General features: G+C 44.6%; 1 protein-coding gene across 4 annotated transcripts in view; it reads right to left on the bottom strand.

Annotated features, from left to right (window-relative positions):
- KCNK12 (potassium two pore domain channel subfamily K member 12) overlaps positions 1-14,499 on the bottom strand; it is a 175,798-nt gene that overhangs the window by 77,813 nt on the left and 83,486 nt on the right. The gene's annotated exons all lie outside the window — the stretch shown is intronic.

Below are 14,499 nucleotides of genomic sequence, written 5' to 3'. Positions count from 1 at the left end.
AATACCCAGTGGAAGTGCACAGAACTATGGGGGAGATTTATCAAAATCTGTGTAGGGGAAGAATGGTGCAATTGCCTATAGCAACCAATCACATCGCTTCTTTCATTTTTAAAGAGGCCTCTGAGAAGTGAAAGAAGCAATCTGGTTGCTATAGGCAACTGCTCCACTCTTCCTTTGCACAGGTTTCCATAAATCTCCCCCTATGTGCTTCTCTCCCTAACTGTCAATCAAATCCAACTCCTTAAAGGGGTACTCCGCCCCTAGACATCTTATCCCCTATCCAAAGGATAAGGATGAGATGTCGGATTGTGGGGTCCAGCCGCTGGGAACCCCCACAATCTCACATGCAACCCCCCTGTCTTCTGCTGCATGGAGTGAACTTCACTCCGTGCCTGATGACGGGCGATACCATGGTTGGAGTATTGTGATGTCAATGCCAGTCTGTCATCGCCACGCCCCCTCCCATAGACTTATATTGAGAGGGAGGGGCATGACCTCATGGGGGCAGGGCCATGACATTACAATACTCCGGCCCCTGTATCTCCCGTCATCAGGCACGGAGCGAAGTTCACTCGGTGCAGCAGAAGACGGGGGGGGGGGGGGGGCTGCAGGAGAGATTGCGGGGGTTCCCAGCAGCGGGACTCCCGCAATCAGACATCTTATCCCCTATCCTTTGGATAGGGAATAAGATGTCTAGAGGCAGAGTACTCCTTTAACTACATTAGTCTATGAAGTGAAAGAGTCAGATTGGGCTGCCAACCAAGGAGTGAAGAGAGCTACCATACACTTCAGCCAAGTATTTCTCACAATCACAGTGAGTTTTAGGATTAAGACCTGGTGCGATCTAAATTTTTGGAATGTCTGTCGCATCTGTATTTATGATGCAACATTTGCCAGCATATATGGCTGAACCAACTAATCAAATGGGCATTTTGTGGGCGCAGTTTTGGTGGATTTTTTGAGGTACACAGTTTACTCCTTTATTTATGACTTGTGACTTTTGCCAAAGTTGAAGTTTTGCACAACAGCCCCTCCAGCTGGGACCAGGTGCCGGCAGCCATGCTGCGCTGACTGACAAGTGCGCTCCACATTAGTGTGTAAACATTAGCCGGGATTTATCAAACGGGATTTATCTTCAAAAAATGCCGACCAGCAGCGCCTGGTACACACTTGTGCGCCGCACTGGTGAAACATCCCAAAAGTCGCACATCCTAATAAATGACCCCCCCCCCTAGTGTTTAGTAATGGACATTCATAATAAGAATGATGCATACATAATGTGAATAGGTCCTGCATTTGGTTTGCGTACATCTATTTTCATATGCATTTAATTTCAGTAGGCTGAAAACACATAAGTTATCGATTCTTAATGGAATCTAAATGCACAATCACCATGTCCAGTCCCTATGTATAAAGCTCTTTAAAGGAGTACTCCGGCGCACTTTTTTCCTTTTATCCCATCCGGGCTGCAAAATAAAAGAAAACACACTTTCTCTTACCTGCCAACGAGCCCCCGGAGCTCCGCTACACTCCGGTACAGTTGTTCGGTCCCCGGGCTGTATTCTTCTTACTTCCTGTTAGCCCGGCACGTCACACGGAGCTTCAGCCTATCACCGGCCGAGGCGGGACATCGCTGCGGCCGATGATAGGCTGAAGCTCCGTGTGACGTGCCGGGCTAACAGGAAGTAAGAAGAATACAGCCCGGGGACCGAACACCTGTACTGGAGCACCGGGGGAGCGTATGCAGGTAAGAGAAAGTGTGTTTTCTTTTATTTTGCAGCCCGGACGGGATAAAAGGAAAAAAGTGCACCGGAGTACTCCTTTAAGAGCCAAAGGATAGAGGATAAGATATCTGATCGTGCCACTGGGACACCCGCGATCTCCATGCGGCACCTGGCATTCTAAACAGTATGTTTATAACCCTGGGTTATACCACGTCAGGAGACGTGACGTCACACCACGCCACGCCCCCTCCATTCATGTTTCAGGAGGGAGCGTCCCCCCCCCCATAGTCATGAATGGAGGGGACATGGCGTGAGATCACAAGGGGGTGTGGTGTGACGTCACGTCTCCTGCCGTGTTTAGAATGCCGGGTGCTGCATGGAGATAAGGGATAAGATGTCTAGGGGTGGTGTACTCCATTAAAAGAGTACTCCGCCCCTAGACATCTTATCCCCTGTCCAAAGGATAAGGGATAAGATGTCTGATCGCAGGGGTCCCGCCGCTGGGGATCTCGGCTGCGGCACCACGGACATTCGGTGCACGGAGCGAACTTTGTGCAGTATAACTGACAATGTGGCGCGGAGGCCTGTGATGTCATGGCCATGGCCTGCTTGACACCCCTCAATGCAAGTCTATGGGAGGGGGCCTGCTGGCCGTCACGCCCCTTCCCATAGACTTGCTTTAAGGGGGCGTGACTGTGGCATCACGAGCGTGGCGCGGCCTTGACGTCACGAGTCTCCAGCACTGCACCCGATGCTCTAAACCAGTGGTCTTCAACCTGCGGACCTTCAGATGTTGCAAAACTACAACTCCCAGCATGCCCGGACAGCCAACGGCTGTCCGGGCATGCTGGGAGTTGTAGTTTTGCAACATCTGGTGGTCCGCAGGTTGAAGACCACTGCTCTAAACGAACGCCGGGTGCAGCAGGAGGTCCCCAGCGGCGGGACCCCTGCATTTAGACATCTTATCCCCTATGGACAGGGGATAAGATGTCTAGAGGCGGAGTACCCATGTACGTTTTCACGAACTTAAATACAAAGAGCAGATTCAGGAAATAAAATTGACATGATTGATCAGGCAATTACTCTTAGATAAAACACCGGGAAAGTAAAGTACAGAAAGGCTTCGGAAATATGAAATGTTTAAATTTTTTTCATGTTTAAATTTTAATACATTCTATTTTATAGATGCCATCTGCAAGTGACAAGGAAGCGCCGTCCCAACAGATAAGACATTTTATTTGATTTATTATTTATGATTCTTACTGTTTAAACCAGATAGTATGTAATCTATGCAGAGCAAGGAAGCTCCAAAGGGAGAGTCAATTTAACTGTGACTGATGAAAATCCCACTTGTATGCCCAACATAAAAAAAATTAATTGTGAATATATTTAACAGGCTGGGACAGTTTTACGAAGAAGGCGGCAAAAAGATGATAGGAGTTAATTTCTGGTTTTACATATGTTCAATTAATGTTAAACTTGTGACACATTCTACTAAGTGAATACAATGTTTTATCAAGAGTTCTGTTGTGTTAGTTGACTTCTAAGGCTATGTTCACACAGCAGAATTTCTGCACCAGAAATTCTGCAGCAGCAGAGTCCACTGATTTCAATGGGATTCTGCCGCTCTCTGCACATAGAAGAATTTCCGCACCGCAAACATCTACTGCAGTAATTCATTTTCTGGACTCCACGCGGAAAGCATTGCCGTCGGCGCATTTTTCGAGCGGTCCTAATGCCGGGAAGGCCATGCCAGTGCCCACAGTGTGCAGAAGGTCAGCACAGAAATTTCCTGTGCGGATATTATGAACATAGCCTAAGAGCGAGTGTGACCCATGCTCAGTGCTCTCTGCTGCCACCTCTGTCCGTGTCAGGAACTGTCCAGAGCAGGAGCAAATCCCCATAGCAAACCTCTCCTGCTCCGGACAGTTCTTGATAAAACAGAGGTGGAAGCAGAGAGCACTGTGGTCAGAATGAAATGAGCATACAGCAGCTGATAAGTACTGGAAGGATTAAGATTTTTAAATAGAAGTACTTTACAAATCTGTATAACATTCTGGCACTAGGTTATTTGAAAACGTTTTTCCCACCGGAGTACTCCTTTAACGACCTCTGTATGAGTGAAGCCTAAGGCCGGGTTCACACATAGTAAAGGTAGAAATACTAATAAAAAGAGCGCAAATGTGGTCTCCCAGCACCAAAGGCTGTCCTGTCAGCTAAAGATTGCCTTGGGCATCACTGCTGTCTCTATACTCCATTGTCTGACCTGTTACAATGTAATCTATGGCTGTGTCATGTCATGTATTAATTTATGCATGGGATTGTGGCAGAGTGACCAGGTTACCCTGATGCCCCAATGGGAGACCCCCAAACCTAGCCCTTATGTAGTGTAGGGGGAGGAGCTGTTCAGTCAGATCTCAGTGTGAGCAGTAGTGAGGAGAAGGCGTCAGGGTTGAAGTGAGCGCGAGTGTGTTCCAGCTAGTAAGCTGAGGTACCAAGGAGAAGCCTAGGGAGAAGAAAACTACAATATTCCACAGTCACACCAATCTCAGGATAAACCCCAACGCACAGGTGAATATCAAAGTCTGGCAGTAAGCAAAGCTCTTGGGGAAAATCTCTACTTTCGGTCAGTCAGTCAAGTTAAGTCTTTCGAGTCAGCGTGGGCTGCTACTAATCTTAAAGTTACATTCTACAGCAACTACATCTACCAGCAAGGCAACAGGCTCCCCAGGTTCCACTCTGTCCAACCCTCTGCACCAGAGACTGTATTATTTGAGATCTGCTACCTCCAGCAAAGTAAAGATAGTTATCCGTAACCTTGTATCGGTGTATTCATTACCCCGGGCTTGGCCCAGGAGAAGCTCGGACGGTGTAGGTTAACAGTGCCCTGGCGTCACAAACTGACAATTACACCTTACAACCTGTTGACACCACACAAAAATAACCAAAGTCACGTCCTGGGATAGACTTGAGTCCAGAATTCTGAAACAAGAAAGTCTTTATTCCAGTCAAGTTTATTTAGTCACTGCTACACTGCAACAAACACCAACACTCTCACCTACAACACCAAAGTCATCTGGACCACTATCAACAGTACACAGTATACTGGGACACTGCAAACAATCACTGGCCTCACGCGTTAAAGGATGTTCCATAGCAGTGAATTTAGCGGTGGATAAGTGTGCAGATCCACGCACTTGGGGGACAAAGTGTCCCTGTTTTTGTATTTGGAGTCCCAGCAGTCAGATCACTGTTGATCAGATATGTAGATAGGTTATACATTTTAATCTTGGCGTAATTCCTTCAACATTTAACTTGAATTTTCCAACCTTAATATGCTATAATATAACCCTGTTGGTAACTCAATGCTGGGGTCACATGACATCTGGAGGAGGTCACATGTCTCATAGTATGTTTAGACTTCCAAAAGCCCATATCATAGCATTTTTTAATAATTTGATGTTTTTGAAGACATTAAGGGCTGTTAAGGGCCCGTTTGGCTCTTTGTTTGTGGCGAATGGCCCCAAAAACAGGTCAGAGCTCAAGGGTCTCTCAACGGATCCCACTGACTTCAATGGGGTCCATCAGAAATCCGGTAATTTACCGGAGTTTAGTGGAGAAAAAAAATTGTGCATGTACAATTTTTTTTCTCTGCTAAACTCCTGTCAATCTGGCGGACTTGTAGATGGAGCTTCATATAACGGAGCCCGACACAATGTGAACAAGCCCTTAGATGTGGGATTATATTTAATGCCTGTAGTGAGATCCTTTCTCCGGAACACATATTACATCTAAGGGTATTTGCATAGAACAAGACAGCTCTGCCCCGTATCTATGTCTCAGCACCTTGTCCATTTGTAAGCAATGTGATGATTCTGTATGATTGGACACTTCTTTAAATTCAGCAGAACAAGCTGCCAAGATACATCATGTCTCTCACAAGGGGGAGCAGAGAACACACTTCCATTGGCAACAGTGTGCTCGATATACCAAATCACAAAATGTACTGATTCCTCATGCAGAGCTCCAGATGTTTGGGAGCCTGTAGGGCAATTCTCCCTGGGAGGAAAAACTATGCAAACTAACTCTCCTTCTGAAGAAAGAACACTGCCTCCCTAGTGCCACCTATAGGTCGTTACACTTTACGTCAAAGTTTGACCTTTAAAAAAATCTTGAAATATAACAAGTCAAACAAAAGACACCTATATGCATCTAGCACTAGGTATTCTTATTGTAATATCTTTTAATGTGATTCTGTTATGTTAGGTATGTAGAGTGACTCCGAACCCTAAAGTAGGCAGCCCCCTTATATGGAGAATCATGGCCAGACAATTCCCTGCAGAATGACTGTCTATGACAGTACTGTCCTTAAAGACAATTTAATGTATCCAAAATGATTCAGAATGCCTGCTACCCCTTTGATCTAAGAACAGAGGACAAGGCCTTACTCATGCTCCCTAGATGGATATTCGTCTCTTACACGGTAGCTTTTTCAGCCTGATCTGGGGCACCAAGATTTTCCTGGCTACCAAATTGAAGGAGGAAGTGCCCACTTTTACATGGGCCTTGGAAGAGCCTAACTATGATGTGAATGCTTGCAGTGTGGCACTATAGCACTCTGCAACAATGCTGGTACAAGAGGGCACCAGGAGTTTGATGTGAGACCACATGAGAAGCCAAGGGAACCTGTCCTTGGCCGAAGATAAGAGTAGGTCGGATCTTGCCCATCAAGGGGTTCCCCATAGGGCAGGAAGGGTGTCCTAGTGTCACAAGGAGCCATATAAATGCAAGGCTTGACGTGGCGAGTGGGCATGTACTTTTTGATCAAAATGTATACTAACAATCTGCTAGTTTTTGAAATTATGCTGAGAAGCAAGTAGATGAAAATACAAATGGTGGCTGTGCAGCTGTGTTTCTCTATTTGTGTTGTACATTTGTAGTCTCTCCTTCCTTCCATGGCCAGCACTCCACTCCACCCATTAGGCCCAGGCATTTTTAATTAGCAAGAGTCTGCATAAGGGTTTCCTCGTAACATTCTCCCAGCCCTCTGGTAGGGAGCACATGGTAAGTGTTCACACTGGTGTGTAGTGATGAGCGGCATTGCCCATATTCAAATTCATGATATTTCGCGAATATATAGACGAATATTTGTCCTATATTCGCAAATTTTGCGTATTTGTTATATTCGCATATGTGAATATTCGCATATGTGAATATTTGCATATGCGTGTATTTGAGGACGAAAACAGTGAGGGGGTGGGCAACTATACTATTGGTTGCTAGGGATGTTGTTGATAACCTCTGACAAGTGTATTTACATCATTCTAATTGGCCAACAAGTGAAAAGAACGAATATGCGAATATGCGCAAATGTGGAAGAAAGCAAATATTCACAATTTCGAATATATAGTGAATATATTCGCAATATTCACGAATTTGCGATATCCGCGATCAAAAATTCGAAATGCGAATATTCGCGCCCAACACTACTGGTGTGGCTCTCTGTGGCGGTCATTGTTTCTGTGGGGTGGTGTGGCCCAGAGCCAGGGGCTTGGTTGGGCAGCAGTGGGGCTGCCTGGCCACTGGGTCGATCCCCTGGTGGGCTTGGTGTCTCGGAGGCAGTGGTTGCCGCCCGGTGCTACGCCAGGGTCAGGTTAGGGACTCACTTTGACTAGGTGGCCTTGTGGGCTTGTACTTTTTGATCAAAATATATACTAACAACCTGTTAGTTTTTGAAATTATGCTGAGAAGCAAATAAATCAAAATACAAATGGTGGCTGTGCGGCTATGTTTCTCTATTTTTGTTGCAGCTCTATAAATATGGCTGGGTGCAACCCCAGGAGATATGTTTAAGTGGAGGTAGGCCCATAGGCCCACAGCAGTACTGTATGGGAGAAAGCCAATGGCCAGTTGGGGTGCCACTTGACTCTTGGCAGATCTGTGAAGTATCTACCTCAACCCGGTAAAGGATCGCTCAGAAGAGGACATCGCAGTTACATTCTGCAATGTGTAGGTATTGTTAACCACCAAGTATAACCAGTAGCCACCAATCTTATTGTGCAGCATTGTGTATTAAAGGGGTGCTCTGGAGAAATTTTTCATAACAACTGGTGCTAGAAATGTATACAGATTAGTAAATGATTTCAATTTAAAAATCATTTAAGCCTTCCAGTACTTATCCAGCTCCACAGGAAGTTGTGTGATTTGTTTCAGTCTGACCACACTGCTCTCTGCTGACATCTGTGTCCATGTCAGGAACTTTAAAGGGTAGGAGCATAGCAAACCTTTCCAGACAGAGGTGTCAGCAGAGAGCACTGTGGTCAGACCGGAAAGAACTACACAACTTCCTCTGGAGCATACTGCAGCTGATAAGTACCGGAAGGATTAAGATTTTTAAATAAATATAATTTACAAATCTGTGTAACTTTCTGGCACCAGTTGATTAGAAAACTTTTTTTTGCCCCCTCCGGAGTACCCCTTCAATAACCATCAACCTGTGTAACTGTAACAGGGATGGGTAGCTCCTGCCAGCATCTCAGCACTCACCCCTGCTGCTGGCTCCCGTTTCATGCCCATGTCACTCCTCCCAGCTTCCTCTGCTGCAGTTCCTCCTCTGGCCTCTAGTGCACGTGCACCAGTTCTGGTGAATTTAATGGGACAGTGTGCATTTACATAATCCTTCCCCTAACTATCTTACCTTACCTACATCTATATAACAGCTCCACCCACTCCTTGTTGCCAGAGTGTTTTTGGTTCCTAGTGTTCCTAGTGAAGGTGTGCCATTCTGATTCTGTCATCCTTTGTATTCTGACCTGTATCTGATCTTAAAAATGTAATTAACTCTCCTTTTTCATCTAAACACAACCTCAACAAAACTCAACGACAGGCACTACAAGATCTCATGAAAAACGATGCCATTGAAATCAGACAGGCAGATAAAGGTGGGGCAGTGGTGGTACCTGATAAAAAATTATATGAAAAATCCATCTTACTACAGTTGAATGATAGAGCCACCTATCAAGCACTCACGTCAAGCCCCATGAAACAAGTTACTCAAAAATTGAAATTACTTTTGGATGAGGGATTACAATTGGGAGTCATAAATCAACAACAATATGATTATTTACTACCCCAATTTCCCAAGTGTCCAATTTTTCATGGGTTCCCTAAAATCCACAAAGATCAATTCCCACCACCGCTTCACCCCATTGTCGCGGGGATAGACTCACTCCAACCATTAGTCACCCACACCATGTGATATATCAAGGACAAGAATTCCCTGTTACATGCTGTCTAATCCATTGCCTAGAAAGACAATTACTCCTGGTTATCGTGCGATGTCTCAGCGCTCTGTACCTCTATACCGCACCAAAATGCTCTGGAATCTGTACAGTACCATTTGAATAAATACAGTAATTACACGTTTACTTTACAACATTACTTATTACAATTTTTACGTTTTGTACTTACTCATAATTTTTTCCAATTCAATGGACAATTTTTTCTACAGTGCCTAGGCTGCCCTATGGGCACTAAATTCTCCCCTTCTCTGGCCAATCTGTACATGTCACACTGGGAGGAGGTCCACCTGTATGCGGCCGTCAACCCCCATCGATCCAAGATTGAGTGGTAAGGCCGTTATATAGACGACTTCCTCCTGGTGTGGACAGGGTCAAACGAAGAAGCTTCCACATTTCTTCAATATCTTGAATGCCTTCAATTTACAATTTACCTACAGTATTCAAAATCTCAATTTTTTTGCATATAACATTGAAAGGGGACACAATAACCAACAAAATTCATACATCAATGTACCGAAAACCCTCTTCTGGCAATACAATTTTACATGCTACCACACACAATGCAGAATCTACCTATTGGAGAGTATACCGGAGCAAACAGGGCATCATCAACACTGGAAGCATATCAAACTACAGTGGCAGACATAGACCATAGACTCAAAAACCGTGGCTACAAAGAAACCTCTCTAATCTGAGCCAAAGGCATTTTGGACAAGAAAAGGGACAGGAGGAAAGGAACGTGTAACAAAAACATCCAAAGTCAACCAAAAACTCCAAAAATTACTTTCTCCACCCCTTATTCACCACAGTTTAAGGACATATGCTGCGTAATTCAACAGCTCTTACCTGTATTATACCAGGACTCTGTGTCGGCAAAAATATTACACACAGGTATCAGATTCGTTGCCAGAAGAGGACAATCAAATTAAAACTTTCATGAACTGTAATTCACATAATTTAATTTATCTAGCAACATGCCAGAAATGTTCACAACAATACGTAGGCTGCACCATTAGGAAATTCAAAACTCGAATAGCAGAGCACTTGAGAGCAGCCACGTCCAGTGGCGTTGCGACCTGGGTGCGGGGGGTGCGGCCCGCACTGGGTGACACCATCCTGATGGGGTGACACCAGGTACACCGCCGGTCCTCAGTTGGGCTGCCTGTCTCCATACTAGCAGCCCCCCACGGCCCCCACTTGCGCTGCCTCTGTAAGAGCATCCCCCCCTGGTCCTCACTTGTTGCGTCTCCGTACTAGCACCCCCCCCCCCCCCGTCACCTGCTCAGTGAACTGGCCTGCGCCCCCACGTCTTCTGTTGCGCCGGTCCGACGTCCCTCCGCAGGGCCGGCGCAGGAGGGGGTGACGTCACTCGCAGAGCGCCCGGAGAGAAGGAGCGCTGCGCTGGATGAGTGAGTGTCTGTCTCTCTCTGTTTGTGTGTCTCTGTCTGTGTGTGTGTGTGTGTGACTGTGTGTGTGTGTGTGTCTGTGAGTGTGTGTCTCTCTGTGTGTGTGACTTTGTGTGTCTGTCGCAATCTCTGTCTGTGTGTGGCTCTCTGTCTGTGTGTGACTCCCTGTCTTTGTGTGACTCTGTGCGTGTGTGACTCTGTGTGTGTCTCTCTGTGAGTGTGTGTCTCTCTGACTGTGTGTGTGTGTCTCTCTCTCTCTATCTATCTGTGTGTGTGTGTGTGTGTGTGTGTGTCTCTGTGGTGTGTGTCTCTGTGGTGTGTGTCTCTGTGTTGTGTGTGTGTGTGTGTGTGTTTTTTTTTTGTGTGGGGGGAGGGGGGGTTTGTTTGAACCAGCGATCTAATGTGGGAAGACTTTGACCTATTGTGGGGAACATGCAAGGGAACCTGCGGCCTAATGGGGGGAAACTACTACCAAATGTGGGGAATCTATGCTACCTAATGTGGGGAAACTGCTACCTACCTAACGTGGGGGAACTGCTACCTACCTAATGTGGAGAACTGCTACCTACCTAATGTGGGGGAACTGCTACCTACCTTAAGTGGGGGAACTGCTGCCTACCTAATGCTCCCCACCCCCTGGCAGTAGAACCCTCATCATCCACCAGCAACCCCCCCCCCCAGCAGCACCTCCATCAGCAGATCCTGATGGTGGATGATGGGGGTGCTCCTGTCAGGAGGATGATCCTGCCGATGGACGATGGGGGTGATACTGCCAGGGGGGATGGCCAGTAGCACCCTCATCATCCTCCAGCAACACCTCCCCAGTACTAGCACCCCCATCATCAACTAGCAACACCACCAGATTTATATTCAGAGGGTACAGTATGTGGCAGATTTATATTCAGAGGGCACAGTGTGTGGCGGTATATTCAGAGGGTACAGTATGTGGCAGATTTATATTCAGAGGGTACAGTATGTGGCAGATTTATATTCAGAGGGTACAGTGTGTGGCGGTATATTCAGAGGGTACAGTATGTGGCAGATTTATATTCAGAGTGTACAGTATGTGTTGGTATTCAGAAGGTACAGTGTGTGGTAGTATTATATTCAGTGGGTATGGTGTATGGAAGGTTTATAATCAAAGAGTATAGTGTATAGTAGTATTACATTTAGAGGATACAGTGTCTGGCAGGTTTATAATAATACTTGTTTTTATATAGAGGATGAGAATGCGCTGACCTAGTGAGGAGACGTCTCACATTCTACAGAGAAAAGTTTTAGCTGGACCAGGTGGTATGTACCATCTGAATTAGATAAGGGAAGACTATAGAGAAGACGTCACCTGTAGTCACTGATATCATTCTGTATTCTCCTCACTATAGAGAAGACGTCACCTGTAGTCACTGATATCATTGTGTATTCTCCTCACTATAGAGAAGACGTCACCTGTAGTCACTGATATCATTGTACATTCTCCTCTCTATGTCCTATCAGAGCTGTAGTCACTTGTCAGCTCTACAGTTATGATGAGTGAAACTACAACTCCCAGCATAACCTCACCACTGCATAAAGGGGTACTCTACTGGAAAAAAAAATGTAATCAACTAGGGATGTAAGAAAAAATCGATTTGCGCGATTATCGCGATCTTTTTGTTCCGCGATACTGAATCGATTTTAAAATTCTGAGAATCGATTTTTTTTTTTTTATAAATTATTATAATTAACATTTACTGTATTTCACTCACTGAGTCACAGTCCTATTTGTCTCTTATTTTTTTTCTAACACACACTCCTGACCACTAGTTGGCAGTGTACCTGTTATCGGCTCTGTCCCACGCGCAGGCTGCTACCGCGAGACTACAAACTCAGAACAAACAGGAAGGAGAACGTACGCACTCACAGGACAACTCTCGCGGGATCTTGTTCTTTCTCAGCTAGAATAAGTTTTCCCAAGCTTTTAATAGGGAATATCGTGATATATCGCCAACATGACCGTATCGCGATATATCGCGATATATCGAATCGCCACCCTGGTATCGCGATTCGAATCGAATCGCCAAATTATTGACGATTCACACCCCTATAATCAACTGGTGCTACAAAGTTAAACAGATTTATAAATTAGTGCATGAGAAGACAAAGAAAAGTCGGCACTCACCGGGTTTCCAATTCAGCAGATTTTATTGCACGTTGCTCACAGCCGTAGTACAATTCTCGGGGAGACGACGGATGGTACAAGGGGGGTACCACAGAGAGGCGACACCTGTGTTTCGCACTTAGTAGTGCTTCAACGGGCCTAACTCTTTACCGGAACATGTCATCTTCTTATACAGGTGAGTTTAGTAATTGGACTTATCACCATCTAACACACCTTGTGACGTTAAAAGAAGGGGAGGAGGTTGCTTAGTTAAGCTTGTTCCTACTTAGATCTAGCTCCTTGTTCAGACTGCCAGGACTAGTATCATAAAAAACACTCTTAGAAGCAAACTGAGACATCAACTTTATCATTAAGCCCTAAGACTCCCGTTGCGTCAGTAGCAATTATCCATTGTGTCTCTCTTCTAAGAAGGTTTTTATCAGATCTTAGCCCCGGTCGTGCAGCTACTTTTTCTATTCCTGCAAACCTTAATGATTCGTGACTTCCTCCATGGGCTTCCACTACATGGAAAATAAATCTGGGAGCTCCCTTTTTAGTGCGTAGAGAGTAAAAGTGCTCTCTGATTCTAGCGCACATTTGTCTGATTGTTTTCCCTATATAGTAGAAGCCACATGGGCAAAATATAACATAGACCACATTTTTTGTTCTACACGTAATAAGTTCGCTAACCGTATGGGTAATTGGACCTATTCTGAATGTTTGCAAGCCGAGATTATATTTACAAAAATTACAATTTTTACATTGAAAATTCCCTGTTGGTACATGGCTAGTTAACCAGTCTGTTTTATTTTTCTTTTCTTTATCTTTTTGTATATTATGTGCACGTTTCAATACTTCTCCTATTGTTTTCGTTTTTCTATAGGAGATTAATGGTTTCTTTTCTGCCATTTCTTTGAGGTCTTCATCTGTCTCTAGTATATACCAATTCCTCCTAATTTCTCTCTCTATCATTTTATTTACCGGTGAATTCTGAAATGTGAACGTGAACCTATTCAAGGGCGCGTTTTTATGTTTTTTTCCTGCATAATTCTTCTCTATTTTTCTCATCTGCTTTTTGTCTCCCTTTCTTAATTAGATCTGCTGGATAGTTACGTTCTATTAATCTTCTTTCTAGCTCGGTTGCCTGTTTTTGATATGTTGAATCTTGAGTGTTATTTCTTTTTAAACGTAAAAACTGTCCGTATGGAATACCATTTTTAACTGCTTGTGTATGGGAACTTTGATAGTAAAGTATCGTGTTCTTAGCCACTTCTTTCCTGTATCCTTCACTTATTAGTTTCCCTTCTTTCACTAACAATTTAATATCTAGGAATTCTAGTGTATCTCCACCATATTGCTGTGTAAACTCCATATTATAACCTTTAACGTCATTAAGGTAATCTACGAACTGATAAAATTGGTTTCTGGTTCCTGACCATATTAACAAAATATCGTCCACAAATCGGACATAAGTTCTAATATATTTTATGAATGGATTAGCAGTAGTATATACTATGTTATTCTCAAAATTAGCTAGATACAGATTAGCGTATGTACAGGACACCGGTGTCCCCATCGGGGTCCCGGTGTCCTGTCTATACCACCTGCCTTCATATACAAGTACTGTTCTGTAGGACGAATTTGAGGGCGTCTTGTACGAATTTAATGTATTGTTTGGAGTTCTCAGTTCTTTTCAAAATTTCGGTCACCGCCTGCACACCCGTATCGTGGGGGATACGGGTGTATAGGCTAGTGACATCAATGGAACATAAACTCCAACCTTCTTCCCATGGTAAGTCATTAACTATAGATAATAGGTGACTAGTGTCCTTAATGTACGCTGGAATTGTGGGCAAAATAGGACGGAGCAAAAAATCTATATACTGTGACAAATGCTCAGTCACTGAGCCGATCCCCGCGACAATGGGTCG

Source organism: Hyla sarda, chromosome 3, assembly GCF_029499605.1.
Source record: "Hyla sarda isolate aHylSar1 chromosome 3, aHylSar1.hap1, whole genome shotgun sequence".
NCBI lineage: Eukaryota > Metazoa > Chordata > Amphibia > Anura > Hylidae > Hyla > Hyla sarda.
The sequence above is the reverse complement of the archived record's forward strand: the minus strand, read 5'-3'. Positions and strand labels throughout refer to the sequence as shown.